Source organism: Spinacia oleracea, chromosome 1 (assembly GCF_020520425.1).
Source record: "Spinacia oleracea cultivar Varoflay chromosome 1, BTI_SOV_V1, whole genome shotgun sequence".
Lineage (NCBI taxonomy): Eukaryota > Viridiplantae > Streptophyta > Magnoliopsida > Caryophyllales > Amaranthaceae > Spinacia > Spinacia oleracea.
The window spans coordinates 32,471,622-32,488,373 of record NC_079487.1 but is presented as its reverse complement, the minus strand read 5'-3'; the positions used below and the strand labels follow the sequence as shown (position 1 = coordinate 32,488,373).

The following is a 16,752-nucleotide window of genomic DNA, read 5'->3' as shown; positions in this document are numbered from 1 at the left end:
TCAAATTCCCAAATCCATGTTATTCAATTTAAACTTTCAAATTTCAAGTCCTATGTCCCAAACCTCAAGTCTCAAAACCATGATGGCATAATGCCGGATTTTCCATTCAAACCAATTCAATCTCAAAATTCTATGATCAACACCTCAAATTTCCAGGTCCGAGGCGGCATAATGCCGGACTTTCAACTTTCAAATTCCTAGTCAAATCCCCTTTCAAAAATCAAAGTCCTAAATACAATTCCAAATGCCTAAAATCCATGGCGGCGTAATGCCGGATTTTCAAGTCTAAGGTTCCAAATTCAAAGCCTCATATTCTATACAAAACGCCACTTTTCCAAGTTCAAATTCCAAATCAAATTCGAATTCCAAATTGATACGCGTTAACAAACTGAAAATACGTACTAGGATAGTAGATTAGCAAGCTAGACCTGTAGCTCGTTAATCATGATTGCAAGGCAAGACCTATTGACTCACAATCGAAGCCAAGGGTAGGAATCACGTCCTAAACAATGACAAAACCGAATTATAAACTATAATTCAAGGAAACTGAAAACAATTGTTTAATCTTCAATGTTGGATGATTATTCTCATTATAAAACTGGCTATATATAGCCAAACAAAGCAGCCAAAGATGGTTGTTACAAGCAACTCATAAGCCTCTATTAAACAGCAATTGAAAAGCCATTTAAAGGGTTTAAAAGCTGGTGGTCATGGCTTTAAAAGCCTCATTCAATCAGCCAAAATTGGCAGTTACAAGCTGATTCAAAAGCCCCTCTAAATGCAGAAAAATAAAGCTAATTAAAGGAATGAACTAAATGAGGCATTTAACCTATTGTCCCCTTATTAAGTTAAATAAAACATAAGAAACAAAAGCAATAAACTTGTTGCTTCCAGATTATGTGTAGCATGCATCTTTGATCAAACGGACCATCAAACGGACTCAATGCAAGACACCATACACACACAACGAGCCATCAAACCCAAATAAGCATCGCTTCCAATTGTGAGTACACGACCATCACCTAACGAGCCTTCCTCATTCATGACCATATCATCACCTCCCCCTTTAAAAGGAACTAGTCTTATATGCACGCGATGCGTGCGTGAGTATAAAAACTAAAATTGTGTTGTAATATTTAATTGTCACAAACGGTAGGCAAGAAAAATAATATTCATCCCCTTATATGATGAAATAACTAAATTATAATACCAAAGTAAAAAAATTAACATAATAGTTTTATTTGCTTGCGATGTACTTGCGTAATGGTACTCTATCACCCTGTAAAATTATTTCAAAATAAATACAGTATGAAATATCTAATATATGAAATATCTAATATATGAATATCCATATCACATAAAAATAAGTTATGTAGATAGAAAATTAAATAAATATCCTCAACATTTTCTGCAAACTTCTTAAAGAGATCCCATGATCTTGTAGAGACAGCCAGATATGGGATCAAGCAGAGTAGTCTTTCTCTTGCTTTTCGTTTCTTTTACCTCCTAGTCACTGTAGCTACCTCACAGTTCCTCCAGATGTAGGAGTCTTGATAACACATTAGCTGGAAACTCGCCAACTTGGGAGTCACTCGAGTCTAGTAAACGGAGATTACTTAAACTTTTTATCTCAGCTGGAAACCTGCCAAATGAAGACTTCCGCAAGCTAAGAATTTCAAGTGATTTCAGCTCTCCAAGTGCAGATCCATCTTTAAGGTTATTGTTTTCCACACGGAGTCTTTAAGTTTGTGAGAAAACATATTGAGGTAGGTAATGCCACCAGACTTGGATATTGCTGAGATCCAGTACTTGGAGTTATTTTATCCCTGCAAAGAAATCATCTGAAATTACCTTCAATGATGTGTATTATTGTTCACCATCAGATTAATACTTGTGTTATTTCTAAAAAAAATATCATACGTTAAGCTTAAGAAATAAGAACAGCAAGAACTCAAATCAGTAAAGCACCCTAACTGCAGATGTCTACATGGTAATCCATAAACTTCGAGGGTCCAATTCAAGTATTCTAAAGATTCTCCTCATAAAAACACCTTCATCCAATAGCCAGAGAGTAATGATAAAATCCGCAGCTTTTTTACACACACACCACACACCTCATCTTTTTTTCTATCCGGTGTGTATTCCCAAGTGAACTAACATATTATATTCATGGTTCACTAAATCACTACGGCTCCTAAAATATGAGATACCAATAGACACTTGAAGCACAAATAATGCCAAATTTAGCTAAATTCAACATTGCCACACAATTGAAGGCAACAACAAAAAAATACCCAAAATTTTGTTAACAGTTAAGTAATTGGGTAGCTCAAAAAATTAAAAATAACCAAAAGTGAAACAAATAAATCATAAAATGAGGAAAACCAAATCCTACAAAACAACCACAAATTACATCCAAGACACCCCAAATCAAAAATACAAATTCTATACTCCGTACTAAGGAAATTCCTAGGTTAAAAACCAAATTTTGCAAAATGAAATATATCTAATCTTGAAAAATCAAAATCAGCTAGACTGAAACAATTAAGTTACTAAAATGGAAATTTTGCATTATAAACACAGCAATCAAACAACAACAAAAATTAGGACAATCAATTGGGAAAGTAAGGAAGATTTTTTTCCAAAAAGGAGGGTTCAAACAGAAAATCAAATCACATAACCATAAAAGAACAAAAGTTGCTGGCAGAAGAAGCACATTTAGTGCTAGCATCTTCATTGAAACTCAAAATATCTGACATTGAATTCTTCATCACTATCTGTTTTCTGCTTGTGGTTGATCCTTCCATGCACCATACCGGATTAGAATATGACCGATTCATCACATCGGTTTTTGAAAGCTGAATTCTTTCATAGGAAAACAACCATTAGGTACCACCAACTTGTAGGAGTTGATAATTGAAGGATCAATCATTTCTTTCGGGTTTATACCCAAAAGTTTAGGAAGAGGACCCTGCTTAACCCTCTTAAATCCTAGTTCAAATCGATATCAGAATTTCCAAATCATAAAATCATCCCATAAAAGAAACATAATACATGCAATCAAAGAGATAAATTTGGAAGGAGACAATTATGAGAGTTATTTTGGTAAAATCATGGCAAGACCATAACAGTTTTTCAAGACGGGTTCTTGAAAACAGGAAGGTTTACCTAGAGTGCAGAAGCTATGTGAATTAATGTTGCTTCAGCCCCAAATTTTCCGATAAATTGTAGACCGATAGGCAACCAATCTACAAAAGTAATTGAATTTGTTCAGGGAAGAGTGACAGGATTAACCGCATTTTCACTTACATAAGTAATGCAAAGGGTAAAAGAATTGTATTCTCACCGGTACAATAACTTCAGGAAGGCCAAGGAAATTCCATGTTATTTGATAGCATACGATTGCAGCTGGAAAAAAAATTGCAGATAACTTATCAAATTTCTGTAGAAAGTAAGCCTATATGTTCAAACGGTTTGAACATATGGAGCTGTTGTATTAATGTGTACCTCCATTAATGTAATCGAGTTCACCGGTTTCTAAGGCATCATTCTTGATCTGGTATGCAGTTAAACCGACATATCAGATGTGACAAATTAAGCTGAAAGTACTGGTGCAACTGGCATGAATACCTCTTGAAAATAAATAGAGATTGAATTATCAGATTAAAAATTCCAGAAACAATCCCAAAAAGTTTTATAAAAAAAAACCAAGAGAAAAAATTAAATGCGAAAAATCAAATTCCAGAAACATCTCCATTTTGAAGATAAATCATCTAATCAATTGATAAAAAAAATTGCCTAAGAAAAATCCCAAAAACCCTAGGGAAAAAATTGAGATTTATCGGAAACCCTAGTCAATTGATAAAAAAAAAATTGACTAAGAACTGTAACTTTAATCAATCAAATCTCCAACTCTCAAGAACTTTGAATAATGTAGATGAATCAAATTCTCAAACAAAAATTCCATTAATAAACAGACTAATTCAAGTAAAAGAATGGGTGAATATTTCGAGAAATTCGAGATTTCATAATGAAAATAACCAACCTTCTGATTTGGAGGATAGATCGTTCCGCCTTACTGAATCAAATAAAAACAGGAATCGAAGTAAGGTATATAAATTAAGCAATTGATGAATTAAATCAAAAAAAGGAATAAAAGTAAGTATTCGCCTTACTGATCTCCGCCGTACACGGCTTCTCGACGACAACGTTGGCCGAATCGCCGACGTTCTTGACGTCGACGCCGTCGGGGATCTCCAATCCAGAGATTGACGCTAGAGAATTCGGCGCACGTGATGATGATGACTCCACATTCATCGTTGACGGTGGCGGATCACCACCTCGTTTTCGATTTCTCCATTTTAATCCGCTGATGATTCCTCAAATCCTCTGAGTCTCAAAATGATCCCAGAATAAAAATCAAATCCACAACTTTTTCGATCAAGACAAAATTTGAAGGGTTTCCTCGACTCTTAAATTTGAGTGAAGTGATGCGGCGAAGAGTGAAGCAGCGATGAGAAGATTTGAGAACCGAAGATTTGAGAACTGAGGAGAGAGAAAGTACGGGAGAAAGAAGCAGCGGAGGAATAGGTTAGAGATTACGTTTTACGCGATTGGGTTGTGAGTAATAGGAGGGGGTATTTTAGTCTTTTTCATGGTGGACACGAAAAGTTAAGTTACTAAAATAACCTCAGGAGCTGACTTATATAATAGAGATTCACCTCAATTCAGCAAGACCATCATCATCCAGATAGGGTGAGAGATCACCTACATTGAAAGTAGAATGGACACCATAATCTCCCGGAAGTTCAATTTTGTATGCATTGTCATTCACACGTGCAATCACCTTGTAAGGTCCCTCAGCCAGAGGCATAAGCTTGTTCTTGCGTTTTCTTGGAAAACGCTCCTTCCTTAAATGAACCCATACCGAGTCACCTTCGACAAACACCCGAGGCTTTCGATTCTTATTTGATTTCTGCTTATAAGATGCATTAACAGATTCAACACGATCACGAACTTGTTGATGCAACTTCATCATGGACTTCAATTTAGCTTCGGCGTCTTTGTGAACCAACTCGTCTTTTGGCATTGGAATCAAATCCAATGGGTATGGATTAATTCCATATACAACCTCGAATGGGGAATGACCAGTAGTATAATTAGGAGAACGATTATAAGCAAACTCAGCCTGAGCAAGCTTGACATCCCAATCCTTTTGAGTCTTACTTACCAGCCCTCGCAACAATGTTCCCAAGGTCCGATTTGTAACTTCCGTTTGCCCATCAGTTTGAGGGTGATGCGATGTGCTAAACAACAGTTTGGTTCCCACATTCCTCCATAATGTATTCTAAAATAACTCAAAAAATTGGAGTCACTATCTGAAACACTGGTCTTGGGAATCCCATGTAAATGAACAATCACTCGATAATACTAATCGGCAACATTACAAGCATCATGCGTCTTGTGACAAGCAATAAAGTAAGCCATCTTTGAAAATCTATCAACCACAACCATGATATCATCTTACCCCTTTGAGTGCGAGGCAAAGCTACTATAAAATCCATACACACATCTTCCCAAGGACGAACCGGAACTGGTAACGGTGAGTACCAGCCAGGCTTGAATGAACTCTTGGCCATATGACAAGTTACACACTTACTCACAATGTTCGTTACATCGCCTAACATCTTAGGCCAAAAGAAATGTTCCCTCAATATCTCCAAGGTTTTAGCTATACCAAAGTGACCAGCCAACCCTCCACCATGAGCCTCACGCACTAGTAGCTCACGAATCGAGTGCTTGGGAATACAAAGACGATTGCCCTCGAAGAGAAACCAATCTTGTATCATGTACTCTCCATAGGCACCAACTGCACATTTTTCAAATGCAACTCCAAAATCACCATCGTCACGATAATAATCTTTCAAGGTTTCAAACCCCAACAAACGAACATCAAGTGTAGCAAGCAAGGTATATCCTCGTGATAGTGCAACAGCCACCACGTTACTCTTACCATCTTTGTACTTTGAAGAAAAGTGAAAGGATTGCAAGAACTCAACCCACTTAGCATGCATTGGACTCAATTTTTGTTGCCCATTAATATACTTCGAAGACTCGTGATCAGAATGCAAAACAAAGTGATTACAACGCAAATAATGACTCCAATGATCCAAAGCTTTAACAATGGAATAGAACTCTATATCATAAGTGCAGTAGTTCAAGCGAGCACCTCCTAACTTCTCCGAAAAATAAGCTATGGTCGCTTACCTTGGATCAAAACAGCACCAATTCCCACACCACTAGCATCACACTCGACCTCGAAAGGTTGAGAAAAATCAGGTAATGCCAAAATAGGAGCAGCACACACACGCTCTTTAATTACTTCAAACGCCTTTTGGGCGTATTCTCCCGACACGAACACACCTTTCTTCAAACAACTAGTAATAGGACTAGTAATGGTACTGAAATCACGAATAAAACGCCTATAAAATAAAGCAAGGTGATACGAGTTTAAAAACTCATTGTATGAGTAAGGATAGTTGATTAACAAGCTAGACCAATAGCTCGTCAAACGTGATTGAAAGGCAAGACCTATTGACTCACAGTCGGCTCTTTGAGTAGGAAACACGTCCAAAACAAATTAAAGGTTGAATTATAATCAATAATTCATAGTAAACTGAAACCAAGTGTTTATTCTTCAAAATTGGTTGTTTTATTCCATTCAACAAGCTGGCTATAAATAGCCTAAACACTCAGCTAAAAACCGGCGGTTACAAGAGCTTTAAACAGCCATTTAAAAGCCATTTAAGAGCCTTTAAAACCGGTGGTTACAAAGCTCTAAAAGCCTCCTAATTCAGTCACCAATTTGGTGGTTACAAAGGCTTAAAACCCTCCTTACAAACAGCAATATTTAAAGCTAAGTACAAGACTGAATTTAAATGGGATTTAAACAAATGTCTCCTTATTAAACTGAATTAAACGAAAACAAATAAGGATAAGCTTAAACGGACCATCAAACGCACTTGATTAAACGGACCATCAAACGACTCACTCAATCCAAGTCACCATGCACACAAAATGAGCCATCGAACCTAAATAAGCTTTTGTTCCAATTGTTAGCATACGACCGTCATCTTGACCATCACCTTCATCCATGACCGTATCATCCCCTCCCCCTTTAAAAGGAATTGACCTCAATTCAGCAAAGCCATCATCATCGAGGTCACCTACATTGAAAGTAGCATGGACACCATAATCTCCCGGAAGCTCGATCTTGTAAGCATTATCATTCACACGTGCAACCACCTTGTAAGGACCTTTAGCCCTAGGCATAAGCTTGTTCTTGCGTTTGCTTGGAAAACGCTCTTTCCTCAAATGAACCCAAACCAAATCACCTTCGACAAACACCCGAGGCTTGCGATTCTTCTTTGATTTCTGTTTATAAGAGGCATTGATAGCTTCAATACGGTCACGAACTTGTTGGTGCAATTTCATCATAGATTTCAACTTGGCATCGGCATCTTTGTGAACCAACTCATCTTTTGGCAATGGAATACCACTTCAAACGGAGAATGACCAGTAGCATAAGTAGAAGAACGATTATAAGCAAATTTAGCGTGAGCAAGCTTGACATCCCAATCCTTTTGCGTCTTACTTACCAACCCGCGTAACAACGTTCCCAAGGTTCGATTTGTAACCTCCGTTTGCCCATCAGTTGAGAGTGATGTGAAGTGCTAAACAACAATTTGGTTCCCACCTTTCTCCACAATGTATCCCAAAAGTAACTCAAAAACTTGGAATCACGATCAGAAACAATAGTCTTGGGAATTCCATGCAAACGAACAATATCTTTATAATACAAATCAGCCACATTACAAGCATCATCCATTTTGTGACAAGAAACAAAGTGAGCCATCTTGGAAAATCTATCAACAACGACCATGATAGCATCCTTACCTCTTTGAGTACGAGGCAAAGCTACTATAAAATCCATAGAAACATCTTCCCAAGGACGAACCGGAACTGGTAATGGTGAGTACAAACCGGGCTTGAAAGAACTCTTGGCCATATGACAAGTCACGCACTTACCCATAATGTTCGTTACATCGCCCAACATTTTAGGCCAATAGAAATGCTCCCTCAATATCTGCAAGGTCTTAGCTATGCCAAAGTCACCAGCCAACCCTCCACCATGAGCCTCACGAACTAGTAGCTCACGAATTGAGTGCTTGGGAATACAAAGACGATTGCCTTTGAAAAGAAACTCATCTTGCAACATGTACCTTCCATAGGCACCAACTGCACATTTCTCAAATGCAACTCCAAAGTCACCATCATCACGATAGTAGTCTTTCAAGGTCTCAAACCCCAATAGACGAACATCAAGTGTAGCAAGCAAAGTATATCTCCGTGATAATGCATCAGCCACCGCATTGCTCTTACAATCTTTGTACTTCGAAGAAAAATGAAAGGATTGCAAGAACTCAACCCATTTAGCATGCCTTGGATTCAATTTTTGTTGCCCATTAATATACTTTAAAGATTCATGATCAGAATGCAAGACAAAGTGACTAGAACGCAAATAATGACTCCAATGATCCAAACCTCTAACAATGGCATAGAACTCTTTATCATAAGTGCAATAATTCAAACGATCACCCCCTAACTTTTCCGAAAAATAAGCTATGGGACGCTTACCTTGGACCAAAACAACACCAATTCCCACACCACTAGCATCACACTCGACCTCGAAAGGTTGAGAAAAATCCGACAATGCCAAAATAGGAGCAGCACACAAACGCTCCTTAATTACATCAAATGCCTTTTGAGCGTCCTCTCCCCATACGAACGCACCTTTCTTCAAACAACTAGTAATAGGACTAGTAATGTTACTGAAATCACGAATAAAACATCTATAAAATGAAGCAAAACCATGAAATGAACGCACCTCACTTATAGTTTTAAGACTAGGCCATGATTTGATAGCCTCGATCTTGGACTGGTCCATGGACAACCCATCCTTTAAAACCACATAGCCCAAGATTACCACATTACCAACAAGGAATGAACACTTCTCTAGCTTCCCATAGAGTTTTTGAGCTCTAAGGGTTTCAAAAACATCCCTCAAATGAATGAGATGCTCCTCTTCGTTCTTACTATACACCAAGATGTCATCAAGATATACCACAACGAATCTGCCCAAAAATGATTTAAGCACTTCGTTCATTAGCCTCATAAACGTACTAGGAGCATTAGTGAGACCAAATGGCATGACGGTCCATTCATACAAACCATGTTTTGTCTTGAAAGTCGTTTTCCACTCGTCTCCTTCACGCATCATTATCTAATGATAACCACTCCGCAAATCAATTTTTGAGAACAACTTCGAACCATGGAGCTCATCTAACATATCATCAAGTCTCGGAATTGGAAAACGATACTTGATGGTAATGTAATTCACAGCCCTACTATCAACACACATACGCCATGTCCCATCTTTCTTAGGCACAAGCAACACCAGAACAGGACATGGACTCAAGCTTTCTCTAACATAGCCTCGACTCACAAGTTCATCAATTTGTTTTTGCAACTCCTTTGTTTCCTCCGGATTGCAACGATAAGCAGCCTTATTAGGCAAAGAAGTTCCTGGAACAAGATCAATTTGATGTTCAATACCACGAATAGGAGGCAAACCTGGTGGTAATTCGTTGGGAAATACATCCTTGAACTCAAAAAGTAACTCGGCAATGGGACTGCCTTCTTTCCAATTTTGGCCTTCGATTGAACTATCCTTAGCCACGAGCAAATAAACCAACTCTCCATGATCTAGAGCTTGCTCAATCCCTTGTTCACTAGCCAACATGGTGAGATTCGGCTTCTTTTTTTGCTTCACACTCATGGATCAAACCGCTTGTGATGACATAGATATAGCACAATTTTCTTGCCTTTGTCTCTCAATTCATACTCGTTGCTTCTCCCCTTGTGAACCACGTCCCTATCAAACTTCCAAGGATGACCCAACAAAATATGACAAGCATCCATAGAAATAACATCACAAAGAATCTCATCCACATACGAACCCATAGTCAAACCAACCCTTACTTGTTTCGACACCTTCACACTATTACCACCATCGAGCCAATGGAGTGCGTAAGGCCTAGGATGGGCTGTAGTGATTAAGCCTAATTTCGAAACCATCTCACTAGAAGCAACATTGGTACAACTCCCCCCATCAATAATCACACTACACCACTTATCTTTCACTAGACATTTAGTATGGAATAACTGATCTCGTTAGTCCGAATCATTAGGTGCAATTTGGGTTTGTAGAGCTCTAAGAACCAGATTTGTGTCATAAACTAGAGCCTCATACCCCTCCTCCTCCTCTTTATCGCCATTCTCATCAAAAACAAATACGCCCCCAACCTCTACTCCTCTTCAAACAAGTCCTCACGACATTTAACAGCTTCTCTCAAGGTCAATACCCGTTTATTAACGCATTTTGATAATGCCCAAACCCTTGACACTTAAAACAACGCACCTTGGACAGACTTGTTTCTTTGGTTGAGTTAACTAATTTTGGGGCAGCCATAGAATTACTTGAACCTACGGTACTAGGTGATGTGTTTGGTTTCAAGATAGGTTCGGATTTAGACCAAGACTTGTCCTTACCATCCATACTTGACCCTCCCCCATATTTTGCCTTCCCTTGGTTTTCCAATTTTAAACAAAGTCCACAAAGAGTATCAAAATCAGAATATGGATAAAGGTCTACGGTATTGGCAATATTGTAGTTTAAACCCCTTAAAAATCTAGACAGTTTTTGTTCCTCAATCTCCCCCATTAAGGACAACTTTTCAAACTCATCAATATATTCAGCCACACTCATTTTCCCTTGCCTCAATTCAGCAATTTTACGATAAGTCGTTATTCTATGAGTTGTTGGCACATACCTTTTACGTAGCTTACGTTTCAAAGACTCCCAAGAGGTGATTTTCTCCTTCCCATCATGAATTCTCTTGTATTTCAGTGATTCGAACCACAATGAAGCTCCTCGTCCTAGCTTCAATATGGCATACTTACAACGCTTCTCATCATCAATGTCCTTGAAATCGAACATTCGCTCTATCTTGCGCTCCCGTTCCAAATAACCTTCTGGATCTGTTCCACCAACAAATTCAGGAAGTTCCGTAACTTTGAATTCATCCAGAACCCGTAGTGGATCACGTCTAGGATGCCTTCGAAATCCCCCATCTCGAACGTTCTTCAAGGCTTTTTGGAGATGTTGTAGAAAGTCAGGATCGTCAAAATCCATTTTAGCTCGTAAGAATCACGAACAACAGCTCTGATACCACAAATGATACGATTTTAAAAACTCGTTGTATGAGTAAGGATAGTTGATTAACGAGCTAGACATATAGCTCATCAAACGTGATTGAAAGGCAAGACCTATTGACTCACAATCGGCTCTTTGATTAGGAAACACGTCCAAAACAAAGAAAAGGTTGAATTAATCAATAATTCAAAGTAAACTGAAAACAAGTGTTTATTCTTCAAAATTGGTCGTTTTATTCAATTCAACAAGCTGGCTATAAATAGCCTAAACACTCCGCTAAAACCGGTGGTTACAAGAGCTTTAAACAGCCATTTAAGAGCCTTTAAAACCGGTGGTTACAAAGCTCTAAAAGCTTCCTAATTCACTCACCTATTTGGAGGTTACAAAGGCTTAAAACCCTCCTTACAAACAGCAATATTTAAAGCTAAGTACAAGACTGAATTTAAAAGGGATTAAAACAAATGTCCCCTTATTAAACTGAATTAAACGAAAATAAATAAAGATAAGATTAAACGGACCATCAAACGCACTTGATTAAACGGACCATCAAACGCACTTGATTAAACGGACCAACACACGCACTTGACTAAACGGACCATCAAACGACTCAATCAATCCAAGTCACCATGCACACAAAATGAGACATCGAACCTAAATCAGCTTTGGTTCCAATTGTTAGCATAATACCGTCATCTTGACCATCACCTTCATCCATGACCGTATCAAGAATAATCATCCAACATTGAAGATAAAACACTTGTGTTCAGTTTCCTTGAATTATAGTTTATAATTCGGTTTTGTCATTGTTTGGGACGTGATTCCTAGCCTTGGCTTTGATTGTGAGTCAATAGGTCTTGCCTTGCAATCACGATTAACGAGCTACAGGTCTAGCTTGCTAATCTACTATCCTAGTCAGTATTTTCAGTTTGTTAACTCGTATCATTAGGTTTTTTATTTTGTTTTCGGGGGTGCCTGCCAACATATCGATCTTACTCTGTAGTTGTTCATTCGTATGGAGTTCTGCAAAAATTGGAGGAAGAAGAAGGCCGCTAAACTCAAAGTGCAGACCTCCGATGCCGTCCACCATGGTGACTATGCCTTCAAATCCATTGAAGAGATTCGCATTGGAAAGAAGACGACCATAGATCTCCAGACAAAGGAATAGGCGGCGCTGAAGTCGAGCAAGGCGGAGCTACTCAAGAAGATCCTTCAACAGGACAAGGACATGACATTGATGGTGGCGTAGAACAAGAAGTCCACGGCTGAAAAGGTGGAGCTCCAAACTCAACTTGAGGACTATCCTCAAGTTTAGGAGTTAGCCAATCAGTCCGAGCGTGTGCAGAGAGAGCTGGAAGCCGCCAGTTCGCAAGTTCGTGCTTTGAAGGAGCGTCTGATTGAGTCTTATGACCAGTGAGAGCAGGCTATGAAGGATGTTGTCAAGCATGCGTGGAAGAACCACATGGAGGAGTATGACCTCGCCTAGTTTGAGCGGCGTTTGGAGCATAGTTCTGTTGTTCTTGCTGCTGAACGTTTTGGTCTGCCGCCTCCAGAGTTTGTGCCGTCTGACGACAAGATGATGCCTCTGCCTCCTGATTTTTTATTTATGTGCCTTTTAGGATAAAACATTTTAGTTTGATGTTTATGTGCCTGAGGGAAAAGCAATTTAAGTTTATCTATGTTTTGCGCCGCCGGCGTATGTACTTTTGTGCCTGCTGAGCACTAACACTTTATTTTTTGTTGTTTTTGTGCGCCATTTTAGGCGTCTTGAATGAATGGGGATACACATTGCCTCCTTTAGTTTATTTCTATCTGTGTTTTATACGTTAGATCCTTCTTAACCATTATTCAAGTGAACAGGTATGATTGTCGTGAGGCAGGTCTTAATGCCGCGTCTAAAACGGGTAGCTCGTCAGAAAAAGATGGACGGCAACATCACGGGCGGCTTGGTACTTTGCCACTGCGTCCTATAGCTAACAATCCTTAGTTTCAAGTGGTTTTGCCGCAAGGAGGAACGATTATGCCGCTTGGGTTAGCAGTTGGGCTCGTCACATTTTCTGACGAGCGTGGTTTTGCCGCAAGTCAATCAATAGGTATGATTGCCGCTAGACATGCTCGATAGTTTAAAAGCTCGTTGTATGAGTAAGGATAGTTGATTAACAAGCTAGACCTATAGCTCGTCAAACGTGATTCAAAGGCAAGACCTATTGACTCACAATCGGCTCTTTGAGTAGGAAACACGTCCAAAACAAAGTAAAGGTTGAATTATAATCAATAATTCAAAGTAAACTGAAAACAAGTATTTATTCTTCAAAATTGGTTGTTTTATTCCATTCAACAAGCTGGCTATAAATAGCCTAAACACTCAGCTAAAAACCGGTGGTTACAAGAGCTTTAAACAGCCATTTAAAAGCCATTTAAAAGCCTTTAAAACCGGTGGTTACAAAGCTCTAAAAGCCTCCTAATTCAGTCACCAATTTGGAGGTTACAAAGGCTTAAAACCTTTTTTACAAACAGCAATATTTAAAGCTAAGTACAAGACTGAATTTAAATGGGATTAAAACAAATGTCCCCTTATTAAACTGAATTAAACGAAAACAAATAAAGATAAGCCTAAACGGACAACCAAACGAACTTGATTAAACGGACCATCAAACGACTCACTCAATCCAAGTCACCATGCACACAAAATGAGCCATCGAACCTAAATCATCTTTGGTTCCAATTGTTAGCATAAGACCGTCATCTTGACCATCACCTTCATCCATGACCGTATCACAAGGCCATGAAACGAACGAACCTCGCTTATAGTTTTAGGACTAGGCCAGGATTTGATAGCTTCGATCTTGGACTGCCACGGAAACTCCATCTTTCGAAACTACATAACCCAAGAATACCACACTATCAACAAGGAACGAGCACTTCTCTTGTTTCCCATAGAGTTTTTGAGCTCTAAGGGTTTCAAAAACATGCCTCAGATGATCAGATGCTCTTATTCGCTCCTACTATACACCAATATATCATCAAGATAAACCAAAAGGAATCTGCCCAAGAATGACTTAAGCACTTCATTCATTAGCCTCATAAACGTACTAGGAGCATTAGTGAGACCAAATGGCATGACGGTCCACTCATACAACCCATGTTTTGTTTTGAAAGTTGTTTTCCACTCATCTCCTTCACACATTCGAATCTGATGATAGCCACTTCGCAAATCAATTTTTGAAAATACCATCGAACCATGGAGCTCATCTAATATATCATCAAGTCTTGGAATTGGAAAACGATACTTAATGGTAATGTTATTCACAACCCTACTATCAACACACATTCGCCATGTTCCATCCTTCTTAGGCACAAGCAAAACTGGAACCACACATGGACTCAAGCTTTCTCGAACATAACCCCGACTTACAAGTTCATCAATTTGCTTTTGTAACTCCTTTGTTTCCTCCGGATCGCAGCGATAGGCAGCCTTATTAGGCAAAGAAGCTCCTGGAACAAGATCAATTTGATGTTCAATACCACAAATTGGAGGCAAACCTGGTGGTAAGTCGTCGAGAAACACATCCTTGTACTCAAAAAGCAATTCGGCAATGGGGCTTCCCTCCTTCCAGTTCTTACCTTTTATTGAATCTTCCTTAGCCACGAGAAAATACACCATTTCTCCATGATCAAGGGCTTGCTCAATCTCTCCTTCACTAGCCAACATGGTGAGATTTAGCTTCTTCTTTTGTTTCGTACTCATAGATCGAATCGCTTGTGACGACATAGGCTTTAACACAATTTTCTTGCCTTTGTCTCTCAACTCCTACTCATTGCTTCACCCCTTGTGTACGACGTCTCTATCAAATTGCCAAGGACGTCCCAATAATATATGACAAGCATCCATAGGATTAACGTCACAAAGAATTTCATCCTCATATGAACCCATAGTCAAACCAACCCTCACTTGTTTCGACACCTTCATACTATTACCATCATCGAGCCAATGGAGTGCGTATGGTTTGGGATGGGCTGTAGTGATTAAGCCCAATTTTGAAACCATTTCACTAGAAGCAACATTAGTACAACTCCCCCCATCAACAATCACGCTACACCACTTATCTTTTATTAGGCATTTAGTATGAAATAGTTGATCTCGTTGGTCCGAATCAGTAGATACAATCTGGGTTTGTAGAGTTCTAAGAACCAGATTCGTATCATACATTGGAGCTTCATACTTTTCCACCTCCTCATCCTCGCCGCCCTCATCAAATACAAATATGTCACCCAACTGATGTGGGTAAAAATACCCCACCTACGTGGCATCAATGTCACGCGACATGTGGCACCCGATCACTGGTCAGCTGCATATCTTGGCTGCCACCCAAGAATCAGCCTATGCTGATGAAAGAGTCCCTTTTCAGGCCCATGGCCCATAAGGAATGTTGTGATAGTGACACATGTCATTATCTAATGAACTAGCCAATCATGTGACATGATTCTAGGGTTTTCCCCTAAAAGGGGGAGACTATAAATACCTCCAATTCCCAAGAAATGGACACACAATTCTAGATAGAGAAACATTCTACTACTTACCTTTAATGCTTTACGTTCATTGATTACATCTTCCTAAAAACTCGTGTCTTACTTAAGCATCGGAGGGAATATTCCTTCGGGAATATTCTTGTTTTGTAGGTACGCCGCCGACGTGGACTGGACTTGACACTACGTGGAACCTGATACCTCCTCGTCATCATCCAAAGGAAAAACTCCCACAACATTTGGCGTCGTCTGTGGGGAGGTAAGGTAACATGGTAGACGTCCAACACTTCGGAGACGGGCCCATCAGTCGAAACGAAAACGATGAAACTGCAATCAATGGTGATCGTCCTCCTCGAGGGAGGGACGACAGAAGCAATCCGTCTGTAGGACAAGGTGGCCGTCCTGAACCTCCTCCTGAGCCTCAACTTGAGCAGGTTCAAGTAGACGATGAGACGGGTCAACCTTTGCTTCCTCCAGGCGGCCATTTGAGAGCTGATGCCGACACAGTTATGGAAGAAAACCCAGATTTGCCGGTGTCTGCTGGGCAGCTTAAAGATATCCTCGCTGGATTCAAGGCGCAGATGGACACTCTACAAGATGAGATCAAAATTATCCGTTCTCAGTCTCAGGGGACGGGAATACCATTCTTTAATGGACTCACTCGGTCTAATGTCTGGCGGCAAGACCAAGCACGAAATGACGATCATGACAGACGCGTTGATAGAACCAGAACTTCCTTCCAGCCCATAGCTCCGCGTCGGGTTCTACCAACGTTTTGGCCTGAACCTGAACCGTCCAGAAGAGTACCGATCATTCAGCTGGATAGGCCACAAGAAACTGAGCTGTCAGATACTGGTTCCACTCCCGTCATGCAGGATTCACCCCTCGCTGCC

The 16,752-nt window shown here is 39.6% G+C and overlaps 1 pseudogene; it reads right to left on the bottom strand.

The window, feature by feature from the left end:
* Nucleotides 1-4,717: 4,717 nt before the first annotated feature.
* LOC130463716 (uncharacterized) lies at nucleotides 4,718-15,933 on the bottom strand (annotated as a pseudogene).
* Nucleotides 15,934-16,752: the final 819 nt, after the last annotated feature.